Genomic DNA, 24,940 nt, shown 5'->3' with positions numbered 1-24,940 from the left:
GATCATCGGTCCAATGTACAATTCGACATGGAGGAAGCTCATTTGATCTCAGAAATATTCGATGAGAGTAATATCGGGTGAACTGGCTGACCAAGGAATGTGGGTTATGACACTCCAGAGGAACATGAGATGTGTAAGGCTGAACTTTATCTTGCTAGAATGTAGCTCCTGCACAGTACGTGGGACCATATATCCTTGCTATCACCTCCAATAACAAACAACGAACATATGGGACCAAATGTCCTTTTCACTACGAATAACGAACGTCAACCTTATTGGATCCACTTACGTTCCATTCCAAATCCGAGTGGTCAGTGTCTCGGTACTCGGCACCCCTTATTCGATTTTCATCCGGTTCGAGGTACTTGTCATGTACAATTAATTCTATTGTCCCGGAGACTAGGTATTTGGCTGTCCCTAAATTTCCTATTAGTCGTATACCACACATACACTATCCTTCTCCACACTTACACGCAGTTTCCCATACACTGAAGATGCCATCCATTAGAGCCGTGCAAGGAATGAATCTGAGTTCATTTCGTCTCCACTTCAACTACCCAGCTCGTTCGATCAGAAAACTACTAGAAAGAACTGACATAGACCTATAAAAGCACGAATCTGAACGGGCTTTTCTTTTGGCAGGGTGAGTAGTGTGAGTCAACCTAAACTCGACACTCGCTAACAGGGTCGGTATATGACCACTCAATTAATTGTTCAGTCACTCGTTGGGTTATCGAATTGCGAGTTGTTGCCATGATTCTGCCTGGCCAGGGAGAGGGCGACACCCTCTAGGTGGCCCACCTCACCCCTTCAGGGCGGGGAATGAAAACATGGAAGCAAGCAGCATGTTTCTGCTCCACGCGTGTGCGTTACGAGCGTTGACATGCAGTGGCTGATAGGGGAAAGTGTTCGGAGAACCAGTGCCTGTGTACCAATGTGAGTCACTTGTGTTTCCGAGTTCCTGAGCTGCTCAATCCGTCCAGACGCGTTTATTTTCGTTGTAATTAGACACAACGGACAGTTCGGTAGACTCATTTCTTCAGGTAACGAGTCGGACAATAATAATAATAATAATAATAATAATAATAATAATAATAATAATAATAATAATAATCTCTGATAGCCCAGATTTCAGCCAACAATTCGGAAATTGTCAGGCTACCTATGGTAGAGCATCAGATGTGATATCTGAAGTTTACAGATTTGAGTTCTGCCGTTATCTTCTTAACCATTTTTACTCCTTACCGTCTGTCTCTTTGGTATATTCTAGAGCTAGATATTGTACACTACTGGTAAATGAAATATTCTTACTTTCCATTTCTTTTAACATTTCTCGGCTTCAAGGCAGCTCTTCTCTCGTATTCCTAACGTCCAGTTTTTACTTCCATAAAAAAACGTGCGCCATATAGATTAATTTGCAGAAGACCTCTTAATCTCTATGCTCACATAAAGTGCGTATTAGGCACGACGTAATAAGCTTAAAGTCTTCTCAAAATACTATTCAGACGTGAAGAACTACATTTTCAATAATTATAATACATCTTGTCATAATGCGAGCAGCAATTCATTTTACATGCGAAACAGTTAAAGATGATTCGTGTAGAAAAGTTATATTCCGGCACTCCAATAAATTATTTTCGCTTCATGATGTGTTTTGACTCTTCTGTGATAACGGTAGCATCACTTTGCAGAGTAGGGTGCACAGAATCAGCTTTAATAACGTAATTGTTTGAAGAAGTCATCTTAGTTCGAAAGTCCTCCTGAATCATTCACTGTACGTAGCCTTTGAACAAATTTCACCCGAGCACGAGTCGGGTAATTCAATCGCTTATTTGAGGAGGAATATTCGTACATAAAGATTCTATTAGCTCTTTCCTATAAAGCGATAAAAAAAACTTTTTAAGCTTGTTCCTCCATAGCTGGCGAGGGCACTGATCCGAATAATCGCTAAACGCCGTTTGCGCTATCGAGCCAATACGGGAGAATGAAAGAGGTTGGGGGAGTGAGAGAGGTCCCGCAGGGGGATTTTCCTCTCCTGCTACTGGTGCAGCATCGTCTGCGATGAAGCAGAAGGAATGATCTAGAAACTGAGGCGAGAAAAAGCTACCTCGAACCAATGGCTCATGAATAATTAAGTACAGTAAACATGTTGCAGAGGAAAGAAATATATTACCTTCGTATTGGATAAAATATTACCCCATTAACTAAAATGTAACCACAGTGGCTTCTTCAAATTCATACTCTATTAACGCCATTATGGTTGAGAGGAAAGAGGGGAAATAGAAGTCATTAAACTGAAACGTCCCTTCCCTTCAACTACCCTCTTCTTCACATCTAATGACAAACTATAAATTTCAGATTCATCCTTCTCAGTATTACCCTGGCTGGGCAAAAATACTATCTCTCAAGGAGTGTTTCATCTGAGTTTACAGAAGGCACCCGTAATACTGGTCAATGGAAAAGTGACAAAGATGTTGCAAATCGCTACATATCGCAGATAATAACGCCTGCAGTCTATTTATGATGGTGCTGTAATCGTTAATCCGTTGGAATTGTTAATACTTCATTGTTCTCGACACTGAAGTACCCCTGAACATTTTTCAGTTAGGCAAAATACACCATTTTCTCATATCAGTTTGCACGCATTCGAAGTAAGCTCGTATCTGAACTAAGGATTGGCAATTCCAACTGGCAGATGTAAGACTGGGGTAGCGTCAAAAAACGGACTCATTTCCCACTGGAAAACGTTTTTTAAATATCTACAGGCACTCTGGAGTAATGTGCGGTTCTCGTATTGGAGTATACAAATATTAGAATATAGAATTGAAATCTCTCATGATTAATTTGTGTAGAAGGATGTACTCGCACCGACTGTTTTCTCATCACTTCGTAAAATAATCACTTACCGAACAGTTTATTCGCAGCAACCCTCAAAATTGAAATACGTCTTTCCTCACATATCCCCTACCATATCCCATGTCCCAGTTCCTGCATTTTAAGCTTAGTATATTTCCTTTTGTGTTCTCCCAGCTCTGACAAAGGATTGCTGGGCAGGCATTCAAAACGCGATCAATTATCGCAGCTGGTTGGCCAGTTTTCTGTGATTCCCCTGCCGACTACCAGAAGAAAGTTAATTAACGAACATCAGTAATATAGTGAGTTATTCTCTTTTCTTTGCACGATATAGTTGGTTCAATTCCGGCGGAAGTTTGTGACATTCTTACCCTCTGTAAGGGTCTAGTGACATCATGTTGCTAGCCCCTTGACGACCTGTATTCACGAGTCGCTGTCCCGGGCATGGTGAATTGCTTCTTGCAGGTTCACTCCAGTTAGGCTCTTTAGATGAGCCTTCCATTTCCATGAAGAACGTCCCCTGGGGCTCCAACCAGCGACTTTACCTTCAATGACCGTCTTGTCCACATCATTGGATCTGCTGACAATGTGACCTACATGCCTGATATCTGAGAGTGTTCAAATGCGATAAACTGGTGTCGTTGGCTTTTGGAATAACAAAGAACCCCTCCGAGACGAAACACCGATTGTGATACCTCTTAAAATCTAAAAGAATTGGAAGAGGCGTCAAATAAATAAATAAATAAATAAATAAATAAATAAATAAATAAATAAATAAATAAATCTACCACAATTACTTTCACCTATGATAGGGAAACAGTGGCCGTGGATACTCTAGTATTTCTCTAGTGTGAAAATGGGAGATCAAAGGAACAATTTTAAGAGCTGCCAAATGGGCTCCAATTCACAATTTCCCGAATGCCTACGAACGGAATACGACTCGTACTGTACAATCAACTCCCTCAATAATAATAATAATAATAATAATAATAATAATAATAATAATAATAATAATAATAATAATAATAATAATAATAATAAAGCACAATAATTAAAATTTAGTAGTAGTAACAAAGTTGTTATTTTAGAAGAAGAAGAAGAAGAACAATAAGGTTACCATCATCCTACCATGTTTTGACCAATCCTGAAGTTGTTTACCATTCAAGTCACATTGAGTTCTAATAACTAATATTTGAAGAAATATATATCTTTGGTTTAAAAAATAAACCACTTTTCTCTGTACGAAAATCAAATGATAATAAATAAGTACCGGGTGAGTTGGCCGTGCAGTTACGGGCACGCAGCTGTGAGCTTGTATTTGGGAGGTAATGGGTTCGAATTCCGTTGTCGGCAGCCCTGAAGGTAGTTTTCCGTGGCTTCCCATTTTCACACCAGGCAAATGCTGGGGCTATACCTTAATTAAGGCCACGGCCTCTTCCTTCTCAATCCTAGGCCTTTCCTATCCCATCGTCGCCTATCTGTGTCGGTGCGACGTAAAGCAGATTGTAAAAAAGTAAGAAATAACAAATGTCTTGCGGTCATGGCCACCCATCAACGGCTGCTAATTTCAAATGATCATCAGTCAGAAGACGTAGCGTGCACGGTTGCTAGATAATATTGTCTGGCCATCCATCCATACCTTACTTCACAGCCTACATGGTTGCAAGGGTTACATTTCCGTCACACATTTTGTGACGCTGACTTCCGTAACGCAAATTTTCAGAATACCCCCAGCCATAAGACTTATTTATGTCAATGATGAGACAATATATTGATGGCGGTGCTAGAGTTTGCTAATATATTCGTATGTTCGTGGATTACTATATCGATGGCTAAGAACGAAAGGATTACAACTTTAAAAAAATTGCATTTCTGAGATTTCACCATTTATATCTTACTAGCAAATGTACCCGTGCTTCGCTACGGTATTCCACATTGTATACGGATATCGAAGTAAATTACTGTACATGAAGTGAATAAAAAATTTTAAACTGCTTGTCTCTTGACGTTATCCGAGAAACAGCATAGGAAGATCCGTAGACGTTGTTTCCAATGTAAAGTGCTAATTGAGGAGTTGTGATGATTTTGATGGGTAATTTTTTTTATAATCGGTGGCACCGTTGCAAGGGGGCACCTATTCCTAAGGATTAAGAGAATCAGCTAAAAGAGTTTTGAAAAATGCACGCTCCCTTGCTGTCTGCTAGTCGAATAGAGAAGGGAATTATACATTACAATTGTACACAGGCGTTGGAGGAGGTCCCCATTCCTACTGCCAGTTAAAGTCGATGTGGGGAGTACTGATTACAACAGCAGACGCCCTCCAGCTGACAGTCACTATTGATTTGTAAAGTATTAATTACAATGTCAGATACACCCCCTTCTAGATCGCTACAAATCGACTTCAATGAATAAACGTAGATCGACAAACGGAAGTATATGTATGTTCACCTTCATTTACAGAATATCTGCTGCTAAACGGTGCATGATATCGAAAAGCGGATTGTACGGTAAGACCCCTCTGGCCTCATTTAGCAATCTAAATGGCTGGCCCTATGATACTTCCTCTATCTCATCTATTTAAAGGTATGATTGAACAGAAACGTTGAATAGGGTGAAATTTGTGTAAGATTTTCACACAGTGAATTACTTTTCAGACAGCTTCAAACATAGACTTTGGCTCACATTTGGCTAATGAGTGGGCCGATATTCGTGTAAAAGTTAATGATCCCGTCCTTCCTATAAGTGAATCAAACCATTAATTATACGTGTACAAAGTGGAAAATTTAGGTAAATCCAGAAATACAGCCAAATTTAACGTACAAAAAAGCTATAATTTTGCCAAATTTCAATTTTCTAACTTGTCTGGGAGATTGTGCCGCAATTTTCATATGGGGGAGGGGGTTAAAAAATTGGGACTTTCAGGAAACAGTTAAGAACATGAAACCTATAAGTTATCGTTCTGGATAAATATAACCGACTGTGTTCTTATGCAGATTTGGAACTCCCAGCGTGTCCCCCTCAGAGAATTTTGAGAATTTTAGATTTTTCTAGGGATCCTGAAGTCATCAGCTTGTCTGGTACTAAGTTTTAAGTTTGTAAGATGCCTAGAATGGTCTCATTAAATCACGTCTGTTTTCATTTTAATGTCTTAATTTATATATATGTAGTGCAGTATATATTGATCGCTTCAAACTGACTTCCGTTCATTAATACAGATTATATTTCACCCGCTTCCCTAGTGGTTCCAGGGGTGTCTTACTCCCAAAGTATGTTTTCCAGGTAGTAAGTCATACTTGAAAATCACACTAGAACATACACACGTCCACTATCTCGGTCATATTTGACAATTTATTTTCTAACCTTCTCACCCCCTATGCCGAAGGGGGCTGAAGTTGGACTTTAAAAATCCGGAATGTTACTATTTATCTCAACGACCCGGAAAACTATGGACTCGGCAGTGTATTCGATTTTTTCTTTGCGTTTAGGCCATCTGTGGACCACGGTGCTTGTGTTCTAGCTGTGTTTTTGTCGTCGTCTGCCCCGTTTAGCGTACTGGATTGTGTTCTTAGTGGCCTCTTGAGCCTTCCTGTTGGGCCAGTATTCCTTCATTTTATTGCTGAATTCTTTCCTGCGCTCCTCTGACCAATTCCCGGCTCCTTTGTGGCTAGCTGATGTAAGGGATGTTAGGAAAGGATTAGTTTTGACCATTAAACGGTATGCATTTCTGTCAGTAATGGCGGCTTGATTAATATTAAGCTCTGCAAAATCTTTGTCCACTTGTTTGGTCCAGGGGAATCCAGTAGCTTTGCCTTTGTTAGCAACCTTGAAGATCTTATGGGATAATCTATTAGGAACCATTCTGTATAGGTGTCCATAGAAAGTCAGACGTTTTCTCCTGATGACATCTATGAGGTTTTATAGATGCTGGTAGAGCTCATTGTTGGGTTTGTACCATCGCCTTCCATCTGGTAGGATCCTTGGCCCTATTATTCTTCTCAGGAATTTCCGTTCTTGCACTTCCAGGGCTCTCAGTGGGGTCTTTTTAGTTAGGGATAGGCATTCTGCTGCGTAGAGGACTGATGGTCTGACTACTGCATTATAGTGTCTCAGTTTTACATTCTTTGATAAATGCTTTGAGGCATACAGTTTTCAGCAGGCATGGTAGGCCTTGTCTAATTTGATTCTCCTTTGTTCAAGAGCCATCGTTTCACTTAGGTCCTCTGACATCCACTCTCCGAGGTACTTCACATTTTTAGCTCTCTTGATTTGTTTTATATCACTGACTCCCATTGTTGTAGGGGCATCATTGATGTTGGTCATAAACTCGGTCTTTCCAATGTTGATCATGAGGCCCGCTTTAGCTGCTATAGAGTGCAGTGTTTGAAGCTGCATAATGGCCTCATGCATGTCGTTTGCTAATAAAGTAAGGTCATCAGTATATTCGATTTTTTACATCTCACTCCCCCCTCACCCACCCTAAATCGGGCTAAACATTGACTTTTGAAAAATCGGGTGTGTTAGTATTCATCTCAGTGACCCCGATAACTATGGATTCTACACTATTTTCGATTATTTTTAAGTTCAATCCCCTCGCTCCCACCACAACGGGGGATGAACTTGGACTTATAAAATATCCGGAGTCTCACCATTCATCTCAGAGAGCCCGAAAAGTATGGATTCGACACTACTTTTGATGATTATTATATATCAGCCCCCTCGCCCTCTGACTCTAAGGGTTCCTGTTGTGTATTACCCCCACGTGGTTTGTCTCCCGATACTAAATATCTGTTGTGTCACTATTCATCGCAGTGACCCCGAAAACTATTGATTCGACACTTTCTATTATTTTTATATATTACCCCCCATCGCCCCCATACCGAAGGGGGCTTAACTTGGACATTAAAAAATTCCGGAGTGTCACTATTTATTTCAGCGAGCCCGAAAAGTATGAATTCGACACTACTTTCGATTATTTTCATATCTCACCCCCTCGCCCCCCTGCCTCTAAGGGTTCCTAGGCTGTCTTACCCCCTTGTGGTTTGTCTCCTGATACTAAAAATTCGGAGTGTACAATTCACCTCGGCGACTCCGAAAACTATGTGTTCGACACTATTTTCGTTTAATTTTATATATCACTCTCCCCTCGCCCCCACCCAAAAGGGGGATGAACTTGGACTTTTAAAAAATCCGGAGTGTCACTATTCATCTCAGCGACCCCGAAAAGTATGGATTCGACGCTATTTTCGTTAATTTGTATATCTGACCCCATCGCCCCCCCCCCCCCCAGCCGTAAGGGCTCCGGGGCTGTCTCACCCCCACGTGGTTTGTCTCCTAATACTAAAAATTTGCTGTGTACAATTCAACCTCGACGACCCCGAAAACTATGTAATCGACACTATTTTCGTTTAATTTTATATATCACTCCCCCCTCGCCCCCACCCAAAAGGAAGCTGAACTTTGACTTTTAAAAAATCGGGAATGTCACTATTTATCTCAGTGACCCCGAAAACTGTGGATTCGACACTTTTTTCAACTTCTTTATACATTGCCTCCACTCCTGAGGAAGCTACGGATGGCTTACCCCCACAGTGTTTATCTCCGGATAGTAAATCGCAAGTGTACGAAGTTTGGTTGAAATTGCTCGAGTGGTTTAGGAGGAGATGTATCATTTACACACATACAAACATACATACATTTTTATATATAGTAAGAAGATAAGAAGTAAAATTTCGACCACTACAACCTCCGAAAGTGTTACAACAAAAATTTAGTGTACTCATGCCAGGAAACTCCTGAAACGGTTTTCAATTTACGACATTAGTCGCTTTGCTGAATTCGAAAGGGTAATTCTGAGTTATTACTCTTTTCCAGGTTGTAATAAATGATGTAAGAACTTTGTAAAGACCAATTTTCATAAATATCGTGAAACAAGTGTATTTTTGAAGGACAATGATGTAAACTGCTAAAGTCTTTTATTTCTTCTCCTGAAATGTCATGTTTTGAATTGTAAACCCTGCGTTCAAGGCCACCCATATAGGCTGACACTGTAGTTCCTCATTCAGTAATCCACAAATACCAATCAGTATATTTAGATTTTATTAGACGTTCTTAAGCAGAGGAGGCAATTACCATACCTACTGAGAATTACAACCAGTAAACTGTAAAATAGGATCTATAGATATTACTGAGAATCAATCAATCAATCAATCAGTCAATCAATCAATCAATCAATCAATCAATCAATCAATCAATCAATCAATCAATCAATCAATCAATCAATCAATCAATCAATCAATCAATCAATCAATCAATACTGATCTGCATTTAGGGCAGTCGCCCAGGTGGCAGATTCACTATCTGTTGTTATCCTATCCTTTTCTTAAATGATTGCAAAGAAATTGGAAATTGTAAACAACATAAGTACAGAGTTTCTTTATGCTGATTTTTCTTCAATCTATATTCCGAGACAAGTCTGTCATTTTGCACAAAACTTGAATATTCATTCTCTGATATCTTTAAAGTGAAGTTTTAAAGTTACCTTCTATGTTTATCCCAGATTTTCTCCTAGATATGACGTTACTTAAACCACTCCAATATCAACTTACCCACCTGCGAATTTTTTAAATTGGTAATCGTTAATTCAGATATAAGCTTACTTCGAATGTATGAAAACTGCTTAGAGAAGATTGTTGATATTTCTTAATAGTAAGAAATTTCCAAGAATAGTTAATTGTTGACAACAAGCTAGTATTAGCAATTACAATGTTTTCTAGTTATTCCTGTACCGTAGCACTTCTTATTGATTATTTTCTGAAAGTATATATGTTGAGTTAAGGGACACGTTAAGCTAGAGAACGTACTTCGCTGAATATACAAGCGATGTTATAAATGCAGGATCCATGATGATATCAATTTCATTTTTGTAAACATAGTGTTTCATAAGTCTTCGTTTCAGATGTACACACAGAAATATAGATAAACATCCATATATACAAGCACACAAACGCCCGTTTGCAATACTTTTATTTAAATATGGGAATACCCAATGTGTGGTTTTGAGACGGAAATGCATATTAATGAAATGCTACTGCGGGGAAATTGTGTTGGAAGGCTGTCAAGTATTAGTGAGTCTAGCGTGTTTAAAGTTTCCAATGTGGTTTAGGAGATTATCCCTCACCAATATGCGGAAGAGGTGCAGCCTCACAGAGAAAGTCTTCTTCAGTATCCAGATTAAAGAAAAGAACTAACTGTGTACTTTATGGGGTCGTGAGCATGGCGCAGAGGAACAAAGGAAGCGGAAGATACGTCAAATAAAAAGAGATTTGCGAGTAGATAGCGCTCTCTCGATATAGTTACAAAGATATGGTCTTCGATCCCAGACTGAATCGGAAACGCACAATAAATCTTGCGCCTGTCGGGATTACCCGGCGAGAAAAATAAAGAGAACAGATCTTGCTTGTGAGACGACCCACCTCGTCTTTAAGCACATTTATGGAGAGAGACTTTTACTCGATGGTAGTAAAAGGAGAAACTAAAATGTAAATAATAATACGAAATATATTTCCTGAACTTCAGATCACTTATTGAGATTTCTTCACAGAGCGTACTGATTTTTTTAAAACTTTCCAAGCAAATACAAGCAACATTATTTCGCCTACAGAAAATGGCTTTGCGTGACAATTCTCATAAGCAGCAAATTCTCAACCGAACTGAAGATGGAAACAGTTGAAGAGCTTTTGTGTTTTAGCCAGTGGTTTTTTGCACCAACATATCGAATGACTTAGTCTACATAGGATGGGATATATCTTGGATTGGGAAGGTAGCAGCCATGGTATAGCTCTAGCATTTTCCTGATGTGAAATTGGAAAATAACTGGAAACCCTATTCATGGCTGCCGACAGTGGTTTTCAAACCTACCGTCTACCGAATGCAAGCACATCACCACGTGACCCTAACGCCAACTCGCTCGGTATTGAGGAGTGTAAGATTGAGACTTGGTCTCTGCATGATTTCGGGAGTTGTGATTCGTTTTCCCTGGCTTTTGACATTAAATGGTCCTCACGCCATTCTCAAACCATATATTTTAGGGCTCAAGTTACGATGGAGAAGAATCTTTGTAGCTAATTAATTTGGTTGAATTAAACTGTGTACAGTGCATGATTGTAAGTTACATGGTCAGATGCTAAAAATGATGTAATTATTTGTAAGTTCATACTCTTTTGAGTATTTCCAGGCAATCTCCTAGAGATATACATAGGGAGCTACTTAGTTGTTTGATTTTCTTTTAAAGTTATAACTCGGAAACAAAGTGCCCATAATGAATAGGCAGAATTTAAAGGCATAGGTTTAAATCTCGGTGTATTGATCTCATCTTAGCCTGGTTTTCTCACGATGAGCCTGAATTTGTTTTATCTCACACAAGCTATATTGCCTCATCTTATTCAAATTAAATCAAACAACTACAAGCTCAATGCTGTGAATATCGGACAAAAATGGATGTCTCAAAATACTATTTTTCAGAAGAGGGCGTTGATCACCCAAGCACATCCAGTAAATCAGAGATTTGCAATGGGATGATACGATACTTCATACAAATTTGTGTATGGAAACGGATATAAAACAATCATATATCGATGGTGTGCATGCAACATTCTGTAACCCACCAAACTGCGAAACTGGAATTTTAATGCAAACAGTATCAAAACGTAAAGACACCCCTTCCTGTAAAACCTTGCGATCCACAAAAGTCATATTTCAATAATTTTTCACATACAACGAATATCGCGGGCGAGCTCAGTTCGGAATATTGCCGTAGATCGTATCCCAATTATAGTGGATTACGAGGTATCCTCGTTTGAAAGTTGACTTAGACTCTTACAAGAAAATCCTCTTAACTGAACAGTAATTGTCTTGATCACAGAGTATGTAGTAGTTATTTGAGTCTGTAAATGTCTGAAAACTGTAAGAAAATAGTAGGAAGAAAATGTGATGGGGATATTTGATGAAAACAAGAGCTTATGTGACACGGAAACAAAGAACGGTATATGTCATGAATGAGGTAAGACCCATCAAACTCAAGAGACGCTACACTCAGAGCAAACCAAGAGAAAAATGATCCTTTTACATATTTTAAATCTTGATAACGGACGTTATCTCGTATACAAAATTATGTTCATACCTACAGTACGCATCGTGAATTAGCTACTAATGGCAGGGCGAGAAATGGTGAGCACGGAACGTATGGCCATGTAGAAACTCAGAACGACGCTAGATAAAGGTCCTTGTGCACGGTTGGAACAAAAGGTTAGGTGTTAAGTATTTCTTTCTTGGATCTTTGATAAAATTATCGCCTTATTATGCCAGAAATTCCTCTCCCATTTAAATTTACAACCAAATATCACCTCACACAGCCATCTCTACGGATATATTATTATTCAAAGTGTGGAATGTATCGGGTACAACCATCTACAGAAATATGTTCGTGGTAGTATTTAATAAAAAGAACCTCTGTCTTCAGAAGATGGAAAAGAACGTCTGAAACGAATGTTGACAGTACGAAGTTGGTAATTTGAAAGAAAATGGATCGAAAGTTCTTACGTATTTCTCACACTATTGTATGGAATGGGAGGATGGGCCCTAACCAAGGCTTAGTGCAAAAATCTGAAAGTCTTCGAAACATAGGGGGTCCATCGGTGGATGTTTCGTATCTCGTGAGCTGAAAGAGCGAGAAATACTGGGGTGATGGAAAGACTAAACAAGAAGACCGATGATTCTTTTCCATTAAGAAGGGGAAACTTGAATATTTCTGAAACGGAATGTGGAATGAAAAGTACATGTTTCTACAGTTCGTGATGCAGAGAGGAAGATGTCAGGTCCTGGCCGTGGTAACATGACCAATTTCGTGACCGAAGAACAAGAGAAAACTGTTCGAGAATTGTCTCTTATCCATGCGACAGTCTCCAAGTTTAGAATAGCCATGACGATCGCCAACTTTCGATAGAAGATGGCACGGCAAGAACGAGAAGAGGAGGAAGAAGAAGAAGAAGAAGGTGAGATAGAGAAGTTGATGTCAAAATGTAAGCAGCACATTTTACACATAATTGGTGTGGCCACATGGTTTTGTCTGGTGTACGGACAGAGGTATGCTGACAGCGTACTGCAGTTATTATTATGAGAACTTTCCGTACGATGATAAATAGATTTGTACGTTTAACTTTGTGGAAATTTATTCTTTATAGACTAGTGTACACATTGTGGGATTCAAACTGTTACTCGATAATAAGACGACGTTCTACTCAGTTTTGACTTTAGCATTACCTTCTAAACTTTCAGGACTGCATTCATTGCTGCCAAAACCTTCGTTGTATAATGTCAGCAGTAACGCCAGGAGAAGATGCAGGGCACAGCTCATCTAACAACAATAGTCAGTCAGTGTAATGTTATTGGTGAAAAGATGTAGGGACTCAGGACAATGTAGTCCAACACATATCAAAACACTGTAGGAATGGGCTTCCAAATCTCTCTTACGATTTCGTTTGTCTTCATTCTTAATGTGCACGTTCTTATACTCCTTTCGATAATAGATTTTATCTGATTTTCATTTATGCTTAATAAAATCACAACCCGAACTATTAGCAGCAGTTTCTTTACCATGACTGAAAAATACCTGTACGTCAGCGATGCACGCCGTCCGCACACTTGGTAATGATTATCTCCATTATATAACAAAAAATAGTCCATAGAACACGGATATAACTCCTAGAATACAAACACAGTTTATAAATTGTCTTTTAGAGATATTAATGAAACCATGAAATTGTATGGTATTTTCTCTCACACCATTCAACTTTCCACAGATCTAGGGTTCTGCGCAGCTCCACGCTCACGTAATGCTCGGCCTCACGTGGCAACAGTATCCTCACTATCTGGTCGAAGTAAGGATACAACTGGCGCAATGGTGTGAATGTTCTAAATGTTATATCCGTGTTGTCAGACTGAGAAGATTACTAGTAATAATAAAAGTAAGCAAAGTCTTCTCCGTACAGGCCATGAAGGCCCTTGGAGGGGTAGAAGGTAAAGGCTTCCACTATCCGTAACCTCGACACTTGATGCGGTAGAGTGGTTAGCTCTTTGACAAAATTACCGCCTTATTATGCCAGAAATTCCTCTCCCAAGTTATATTTACAACCAAGTATCACCTCACACAGCCATCTCTACGGATATATTATTATTAAAAGTGTGGAATGTATGAGGTACAACCATCTACAGAAATATGTTCGAGGTAGTATTTAATCAAAAGAAGATGGAAAAGAACGTCTGAAACGAATGTTGACAGTACGAAGTCGGTTGCCCCCCAAGAATTAACCTGGTACTCATTTTTGCTGTAGGCTGAGTGAATTACCAGTAATGCTACTGAGTCGATAGTAAAAAAGAATAGCTTCGTTCTTAACCAAACATATTCATTATTATAGCTTATATGGTTAAATTTTATCAGACTAAAATATTGAAAATAGAAGTAATTTTTCCGAAGATATTTGTAAGTTTATGAAAATACATTGGTCGATTATATCTTCATTATTACTCCTCATACGATAAAAGGGTATTTGTGGTATTTTTATAAATATTATGTTGGAAACGGGTTATTATGACAGAATAAGTGAAGTTTATTGAAGTGAGATGGTTGGCATAGCTTAAACTGTGTTTTATTCTTACAAACTATGTTGATGTGTCTGTGGAAACCATTCGGAAGTTGCAATATATTTTTAAAATTATACAGTCGATTATAATCTTTACCAAGGGTATGAAACATAAAAGACCGGAATATAATATATTTTACAAAGTATAATGTAGGCCTACAAGTTTTGTTTGATGCAGCTAATATTAACGAAGAAATTTGACACTTCCTGTATTTCTGTTTATACATCACTGTTACTCGTTTTCGTCGGCTGTTACTCGTTTCTGAATATAAAATTTCTTCCGTTCACAATCCGCTAGCAATCAGTGCAGTTTGTGCTTGTATTTCTGATGACTGAACAAGCCAATTCTAGCGTGAAACATGCACCCATACATATTTCACTCGCTGGATGGGGAGGATGAGGCTATATCTGATGCAATACGCCTACCTGCCTTTTATCCTCGTCATGCCTGCGATGCTTTTTCTCAAACAGTTCAACAGCAGTAGAGTTGGTACGACGCCAAAGCAAGTGATCCTTGGCAGGTGTATCCCAGGTTTGAGAATTGATGTCTCCTATCGTCATGGTTTTTTTTTATGTTGGTCTTTATAACGTTTTAAAGAGGCACCACGCAGTCTTGTGCCTGAGGAATGTTCGTCATACAGGAATTAGTGAGGAAACCTGGTGTCGGTCACACAGCGGGCTTGCCCAGTCCACCGAAGCTGATGGCCGATAATAGAGGCTTCTACAATGTTAATGCATGCTTTCTGAAGAACTGCAAAAATGGGATATTCGGTTCTTCCATGTGATGTTTAAGATGGGACAAAATGTTACTGACAGAAACGCTCAAGTTTCTTGATGTCACGGTGGTACAGAGTTCAAGTTTCACATCCATAGAGTAACGTAGTGATGATAAATACTTTTATAGACCATTAGTTTTGTATAAACTGTTAGGTCTTCATTTCTAAAGACCAGTTACATAGCCGATCAAATGCCAAATGAGCAGCCACTGTTTACTGATTAAATAATACATAGCCTATTGCGCTCTTCGGATGCCTGCGAACTTAAAGACCGAGTATGAATAAATTCTGTCCAGCAGCTTTCTCCGTGATGTTCACACAAACAACCAGACAGAAATACTGGCAGACTGACAGATACAGAAAAATTGAACTAAACCTAATTTCGACTTTCATGTACTTAATCCGAGATAAATACGAAGTGAGGCCAAAATTTGAAGTGTACAGAGAAAATATAATTGCAACATGTAATAATTTTTCAATGTTTGCATTTTCGTTCCTCTTCAAGATATTGTTATTATCATTAATTTTTACTCTCTTATTGTTGTTTTACGAAGGCGAACTAAAGAAGGGAATGTATATTGACAGTACAATAATAAGCAATGCAAATTTCTTAGCCTATCAGTGATGTGACTTTCAGGCGTGACAAAACTCGTAACTAACATAACGTAAGTACTAAACGTTGAAATTTGATTATTAAAGCGTATTTCATAATATAAGACAATATAGAACTTAATGAGTAGTTTTGATAGTAAAAGGCCTTTAAGCATTTCAGCCAGGCGGGGTAGGGGGGAAGAAAACATGGGATGAAAAGCGACAGAAAAGCAACTTACACACTCGCTGGCTGTATGTATTAGTTGATTTTAAATAAATTGATATTTATATTGTAAGGTGAGACTTATATGAACTATCTCATACGCTTTACAATGACAATACGAAAACATTATGAAGTTTATAGTATGTAGGAAATATCAATGTGAGAAACATGGTGCAACGAGAAAATAAGACAAAACTCGGTTAGGAGTCCAGTGGTTGACATTCGATGCTCCAAATATTTAGAGCACATGGATATTCTTTTACACTGACTGACAGAGCAAATGCAACACCAAGAATGAGTGGTCAGAACTTTATGCCAATTGCAGGGTAGACTGACGTCACTGAGGTATGCTCATGATGTGAAATGCGCCGCTGTGCTGCGCACGTAGCGAACGATAAATGGGACACGGCGTTGGCGAATGGCCCACTTCGTACCGTGATTTCTCAGCCGACAGTCATTGTAGAACGTGTTGTCGTGTGCCACAGGACACGTGTATAGCTAAGAATGCCAGGCCGCCGTCAACGGAGGCATTTCCAGCAGACAGACGACTTTACGAGGGATATGGTGATCGGGCTGAGAAGGGCAGGTTGGTCGCTTCGTCAAATCGCAGCCGATACCCATAGGGATGTGTCCACGGTGCAGCGCCTGTGGCGAAGATGGTTGGCGCAGGGACATGTGGCACGTGCGAGGGGTCCAGGCGCAGCCCGAGTGACGTCAGCACGCGAGGATCGGCGCATCCGCCGCCAAGCGGTGGCAGCCCCGCACGCCACGTCAACCGCCATTCTTCAGCATGTGCAAGACACCCTGGCTGTTCCAATATCGACCAGAACAATTTCCCGTCGATTGGTTGAAGGAGGCCTGCACTCCCGGCGTCCGCTCAGAAGGTTACCATTGACTCCACAGCATAGACGTGCACGCCTGGCATGGTGCCGGGCTAGAGCGACTTGGATGAGGGAATGGCGGAACGTCGTGTTCTCCGATGAGTCACGCTTCTGTTCTGTCAGTGATAGTCACCGCAGACGAGTGTGGCGTCGGCGTGGAGAAAGGTCAAATCCGGCAGTAACTGTGGAGCGCCCTACCGCTAGACAACGCGGCATCATGGTTTGGGGCGCTATTGCGTATGATTCCACGTCACCTCTAGTGCGTATTCAAGGCACGTTAAATGCCCACCGCTACGTGCAGCATGTGCTGCGGCCGGTGGCACTCCCGTACGTTCAGGGGCTGCGCAATGCTCTGTTTCAGCAGGATAATGCCCGCCCACACACTGCTCGCATCTCCCAACAGGCTCTACGAGGTGTACAGATGCTTCCGTGGCCAGCGTACTCTCCGGATGTCTCACCAATCGAACACGTGTGGGATCTCATTGGACGCCGTTTGCAAACTCTGCCCCAGCCTCGTACGGACGACCAACTGTGGCAAATGGTTGACAGAGAATGGAGAACCATCCCTCAGGACACCATCCGCACTCTTATTGACTCTGTACCTCGACGTATTTCTGCGTGCATCGCCGCTCGCGGTGGTCCTACATCCTACTGAGTCGATGCCGTGCGCATTGTGTAACCTGCATATCGGTTTGAAATAAACATCAATTATTCGTCCGTGCCGTCTCTGTTTTCCCCCCAACTTTCATCCCTTTCGAACCACTCCTCCTTGGTGTTGCATTGTCACTGTCAGTCAGTGTACATACACAAATTAACTGGGTAATATATATCCAGAAAAAATTCTTTTAAATGTAAAGTTCTTTTTTTTTTTTTTTTGCTAGGGGCTTTACGTCGCACCGACACAGATAGGTCTTATGGCGACGAAATGTTAAGTTCTAGGTACTGAAAAAATGTCATAGTAAAGTTATTCACTAATACACAAGCAAATGAATGGGAGTGCTGACCGTGGTGGCATTACAAGAAGAGAGTTTCTGAAATTAAAACAACCTGCGAGCAAATGTGGTATCTTATCGGAAACTTACTCACATGTGTTACCGGTGTTGCATTACGACGTCGATGGATGGATACTTAAGGCTTCGTCAATGAATCACTGCTGGTCTTTGAATCTGGTTGTATCACTATCATTTTTCTATAGGTAGATCATGATATCAACGATGAGGTAATCCGCCGTGCTGGAAAATCACATGAAGTCTTAAACCTCTCAAAACGCAAAGAAACAAAACAAGAAACGAAGAGTTTATTCCCGTCACATCTTCAGAAATGACAAATACAGCCTGATACAATTGAAGATGAAAGGCAAGATAGGAGCGAAACGTGGACGTGGGCAGAGAAGGTTTTCGTGGCCGCGGAACGTCTGACAGTGGTTCGACATACACATGTAATAACGGTAAACATGAATTAGAAAATATTACTCCATGATGTTCACCAACCTTCTACGAGAAGATGGCAAAAGAATAATAATAATCTTAAGAAAAATCTCACCGTAGCACGAAAAATAAATTAACACCTGCATATTTCTCAATCAAAATCATCGATTAATAATACTTGAAAACTTTTGATCTCATGATATCTTCCAAATGGACTGTTGTAGGAATTATAAAGTTTCACTCAGTAATGGAGCAAACGGAATGTTATTATTACTTGGCAGATTACCTAAAAATAATACTTCACTTACGCAATTTTACCTTAATATCGCAGAATTAATACTTTTGGATTTGGATTCAGAAGAATTCCATCCGCTAATTTTTTGACTGAGAACGTAAGATATTTAATGTTACTAACTTATTTTGAGTCCAGCTCTGTTCTAATGAGATATTTTCTAAGAAATGAAACGGTTATTAGAAACATTAATAATTTCAGAAAATCTATGTCAAGCATCTGAAATCGAAGCAAGTCAAGCAAGCTTTTAGTTTTACGCAACAGTTCATATAGTGAAGATGGTCACGAGAATTTGAAATTCATTCGCGACATTTATCCTTTACATCAAAGGTAATCGCGTTTAGAGTCTATAATCTCCAACAAAGGTATCATCTTAATGTTCGTCCATCATATTTCTTTGTCTCAGAAATAACTCTATATTCTCATTTCAAAATTTTAATGTATTTGTGTATCATGAAGGTTATTAATGTTCATCATTTCTCACAAAAGTTAATGTGTGAAGCCTTGGTATAAAACGTCGAGTCAAAGTATGCAGAAAACTGACAACAGTATATACTGTATATCATAAAATACCTACGGACGCTATTTCAAGTATATTACTCGGGGTAATAGACCCTGTATATTGTACCCTTGGAAACATTGAAGCGGTGGTAATCTGGTCTAGGGTTCTTCCACGGCGCTCTGTAATAAAATATCGTCGCTCCACCGGTAAAACGTTGTATTCCACAAAGCTCTTCCTATCCATTATTCTCCTTAAGACTGTTTACGCGTCCCAGCCACATATCGATACGCAGTCCACCAGAATAATGTCCATTGTGTTCGTTTTCCTATGGGGACGAGTAAACGAAAATGAACCTTACATGCATTATACACTAGGAGTGCGTAAACACGTTTTGCAAACATACATTTCTACAGTACGGTACAGTAAGGTTTGTTTTCCTTTACACATGACAATTTCACACCCCCATAATAGAGTGAAATTATTACCGGAAGTGCGTTATGACTTACAAATTACGGACACGGCAGATATAATTTAGATTATTAAGCGACACAGTAGATATCCCAAAACCTGATTGTAATGAAATCTTTCCCGTTAATAAGATGGTGACTTAATGCCGGGCCCTCAAGGTTAATTCACGACATGTCCGTAATTTATGGTACGTTACATAATATTTATTTTTAAGGCGACTTTAGTTGTCCTTCCTTAATTAAAAAATTAAAAAATGTCATTATTATATCTATCGGATGAGAGATTGGTCACGGATACAGTTAATTAATTTCAGATTATTTAAAACAACGTTTCAATGATCTAGTACCCACATCATCCTAGCTGCGACATCATGGCCATCCGATGCTGTCCGGTCGGCATTTTCTAGGATTTTACACCATGTTAAATATTCGCGTTGTCATGGTGAAGATTGTTATGTATCCAAATTGTCACATTATTTATGTACTGATAATAGACGCCTCATGTTTTCACACGCGTAACACTTTTCTTCAAATTAATTCTATTCTCGAATACTAATTATTAACCTAACACACTCCTGGTGATAATCTAACTCTGTTATGGTGGTGTGAAATTGCCCTACAGTTACATAATTTCCTATCAGGTGGTCAACTCTGCGGGAAAAGAAGTGGCCCTTTAAAATCTCGGTCAACGGGACACCTGTCGTAGCTGCCTGGCCAGCAATTGTCTACAATCTTCCCCTCTAGTTCATTGTCCTTTGCCTGTCGGATTAACCGAATATTCATAATGAGCTCAAGGACAGGCTAGTGAACTTAGAGACTGCTGAACACACAAGAGAGGTTGGTATTAACCAAAATGTTCCCTCTGTTACCTGCTAATCCTCTCCAACTCAACTGTTTCAAAACAAACTGGCTACTATTATCTCGGCTATGTATTTGCCCATTGTCCTACGAGTTTGTACATTATCATAGGCATTATTAAGCTAAGGAAGTCATCCGCTTAGGGCCTGTCCTCCCCACTGAAAGTAAATAGATATATTTTGTGAGTTTTCACTTACATTTACAAATTATATTTATGTAACTCCCGATTAGTCGGTTGCCTGATGTTCACTCGAAGTCGGTTTGACACAAAGGAATACGTTACACGCACACGGCTGGGGTAGACTGACTGACTGCACACTGACTGTCTACTGACTGACCGAGGGTTCGGTTCACCTCTCTGTTACAATGTTTCGGTCCGACTACGTGATTCTAACACAACTTACGGTGTATTACGGAGCGTCACAAATTAATTCAGAGATTTCGACAAGTCATTATCAAGTGTCCGTTGTTCCCAGTTTTGCTGGTATCACGGTACGGAGCTGAAAGTAGGTATACGATCGTATGGTTTTGTATAAATCACTTGGCGTGGGCTCCATTAAAATAGAATGTCAGCCATTTGTTTGATGGCGGCAGTTCCTCACTTCCGTTTCTATTCACGCCATCAGCACGTGATCAGTCGCACACGATGACTGTGTTCCAATTAGGTTGAAATTAATTTAACTGATTCCATCAAAAATATGTTAACTCTGATAGCCATTAGAAGTCAAGTTGACGTGCAACCTTATACAAACTCCCGCGATAGACTAAATATTTATCATCTGGAAATTTGGGCGCTTAAGAGTGCAGCAATGTGATTGGCTGAGTTATTTTCTATCACTGTGAATATAACCATGATAATTCGCATAAGATCATAAAGGAAACATGTAATACAATGCAGATTTCCGTGAAAAGAACGTGTAAAATTGCCAGTAATAAATATTATTGATTAAGTATTTAGGGTCTCACATCATTTGGCTCTGTTTATCATCTACGCATATTCTACGTATATGAATGTCTGTGAATTTATGGTTTGGTGTTGAAAATTGACTTCCATATTTTGAAATGTAACCTGCCATCATCCTTGCCGGTAACTGATGTGACGGTTGTTACGGTGGCGTTTCCGTCGTCAGGGAAAGAACAAGTTTTTAACTATCCCAACCGTACACGTCATTTTTGGAACGGAAAACTACTAGTTATTTCAATCTTGACCACAGCTTTAGGTAAATATGGATGAAGTAATTATTTAGAACTGTAGCATACTATGCTCTGCAGTGATTGATAACATAATAATCGTGATATTTATTGTCATGAAATGGCATGCTACAGTCATGAACAAGCGCGTGACCCAAACACTTGTTGTGACTTCTGCGATAACTTATCTCACTACAAATTTTTCTTAAAGCTTTGATTGAAATATCTTGGCGAGAAATAGCATGCTACGTCTTACATAATTATAAAAGACATGCAAAACCCGTTGTGTTGTACGTTTGCAGATGCAGTTGTGAGAATGTATTAAGAAATGAAAACTTTACAAAGGAAAATTTCTTTTTGTACAGTCCAGAGGCTTCAAAGACTGGTGTAACCTAAAAAATGGAGATCATAATGTTTTATAATCTCTGCTTCATTAACTACAGAATTATCTGACTAACTTCCGTTACGTTTATTAAGTTATTATTAGGACACATAATCAAGGTTGCAAATACATATTTCTTTGGCGTTCAGAGCCAAACATATCTTCAACTCTATCAATCTGCATGGGTATATCAATATAATTTCCTTTCTACTTATGTCATTTTAAAATAGTTCTAGGGCGTGATTAGTTCAGTGGCTTGGCAGCTGGCTTCCCACTCGGAACTCTGAAGTTCGAATTCCAGTCGATTCTGGGTGAAGATTTCCATCTCGAAAATCACATTGACGTCAGGCCTGGAACCTCTGGCCAAAACCACAATGAACCTGGGTGGATCCAGTTACCTCAGAAGTAACTGGGATGATCTGAAGAGAAAAATAAATACCTCGTTATAAGATACAGTAATCCAATTCAGGATTATTTTCGAAATGACTCATATTGCAATTTATAGATATACGTTTTGGTATATATTAGCGGTCTGCTGTCTCGTAGTTCGCGTCACTTTTTAATTTTTTATTTCACAATTTTTAACCAAGGAATGACTTAAATGGTAGTACCAGGGCTAGATGTAGGAAGTGCTAATAAAATTTAATAATACACTGACTGACAGAGCAAATGCAACACCAAGAAGGAGTGGTTCGAAAGGGATGAAAGTTGGGGAAAAAACAGAGACGGCACGGACGAATAATTGATGTTTATTTCAAACCGATATGCTGGTTACACAATGCGCACGGCATCGACTCAGTAGGATGTAGGACCACAGCGAGCGGCGATGCACGCAGAAACACGTCGAGGTACAGAGTCAATAAGAGTACGGATGGTGTCCTGAGGGATGGTTCTCCATTCTCTGTCAACCATTTGCCACAGTTGGTCGTCCGTACGAGGCTGGGGCAGAGTTTGCAAACGGCGTCCAATGAGATCCCACACGTGTTCGATTGGTGAGAGATCCGGAGAGTACGCTGGCCACGGAAGTATCTGTACACCTCGTAGAGCCTGTTGGGAGATGCGAGCAGTGTGTGGGCGGGCATTATCCTGCTGAAACAGAGCATTGGGCAGCCCCTGAAGGTACGGGAGTGCCACCGGCCGCAGCACATGCTGCACGTAGCGGTGGGCATTTAACCTGCCTTGAATACGCACTAGAGGTGACGTGGAATCATACGCAATAGCGCCCCAAACCATGATGCCGCGTTGTCTAGCGGTAGGGCGCTCCACAGTTACTGCCGGATTTGACCTTTCTCCACGCCGACGCCACACTCGTCTGCGGTGACTATCACTGACAGAACAGAAGCGTGACTCATCGGAGAACACGACGTTCCGCCATTCCCTCATCCTAGTCGCTCTAGCCTGGCACCATGCCAGGCGTGCACGTCTATGCTGTGGAGTCAATGGTAGTCTTCTGAGCGGACGCCGGGAGTGCAGGCCTCCTTCAACCAATCGACGGGAAATTGTTCAGGTCGATATTGGAACAGCCAGGGTATCTTGCACATGCTGAAGAATGGCGGTTGACGTGGCGTGCGGGGCTGCCACCGCTTGGCGGCGGATGCGCCGATCCTCGCGTGCTGACGTCACTCGGGCTGCACCTGGACCCCTCGCACGTGCCACATGTCCCTGCGCCAACTATCTTCGCCACAGGCGCTGCACCGTGGACACATCCCTATGGGTATCGGCTGCGATTTGACGAAGCGACCAACCTGCCCTTCTCAGCCCGATCACCATACCCCTCGTAAAGTCGTCTGTCTGCTGGAAATGCCTCCGTTGACGGCGGCCTGGCATTCTTAGCTATACACGTGTCCTGTGGCACACGACAACACGTTCTACAATGACTGTCGGCTGAGAAATCACGGTACGAAGTGGGCCATTCGCCAACGCCGTGTCCCATTTATCGTTCGCTACGTGCGCAGCACAGCGGCGCATTTCACATCATGAGCATACCTCAGTGACGTCAGTTTACCCTGCAATTGGCATAAAGTTCTGAGCACTCCTTCTTGGTGTTGCATTTGCTCTGTCAGTCAGTGTATATCACTCAGACTAATTAGTTCCAATTCAGATGAAGAATAGTTACATAACAATTCCACTATTGAGTTATGGAAATTATAGGAAATATATTACACACGATCAAGAAGCTGTATGATGAAAAGCTCAGATATTTTCTGGGAATGTATTGTCAAGCTTTCCTTTAAATTCAGAGCAAATTTTCCGCTTATTCTTCCCTTCAATATAACTTTTCACGAGAGTGTACTTGTACATACGGTAACTTTTACCCAAATAAATCACTTTCGGATTAACGTGACTGAATATTTTCCATATATTCAGTATTTAAATGGAAGGACTTGTGTTTTATTACCATAAGAATGTTTATATCACAAAAGTATTCCTCAAGTATTATGCAAAATAATAATAATAATAATAATAATAATAATAATAATAAACAAGACTTAATAAAACAATACAGTGGATTATTACAAGATATTAAAGCAATATACACAGAAATACCACGTCCCACGCTTACATTTTCGGAATGATAAAGGGAACATTGAGACATTGTTTATAATAACGATGAGAATTCCTACTTGCTTGCCAACTACTTTGAAAAACATCTGAACTGTGAATGTCAACTGTAATCATCGAAAGAGATAAAACTATGACATTCAGCCCAGACTTTCAATGACCATGCAAAGACGAAGTGTGCCGGATCATTGCCCTCTTACAGAATATGAATGCTCCTGGTTGAGGACTCAATTGTCCCA

Source organism: Anabrus simplex, chromosome 1 (assembly GCF_040414725.1).
Source record: "Anabrus simplex isolate iqAnaSimp1 chromosome 1, ASM4041472v1, whole genome shotgun sequence".
In the NCBI taxonomy this organism is placed as follows: Eukaryota; Metazoa; Arthropoda; class Insecta; order Orthoptera; family Tettigoniidae; genus Anabrus; species Anabrus simplex.
The sequence above is the reverse complement of the archived record's forward strand: the minus strand, read 5'-3'. Positions refer to the sequence as shown.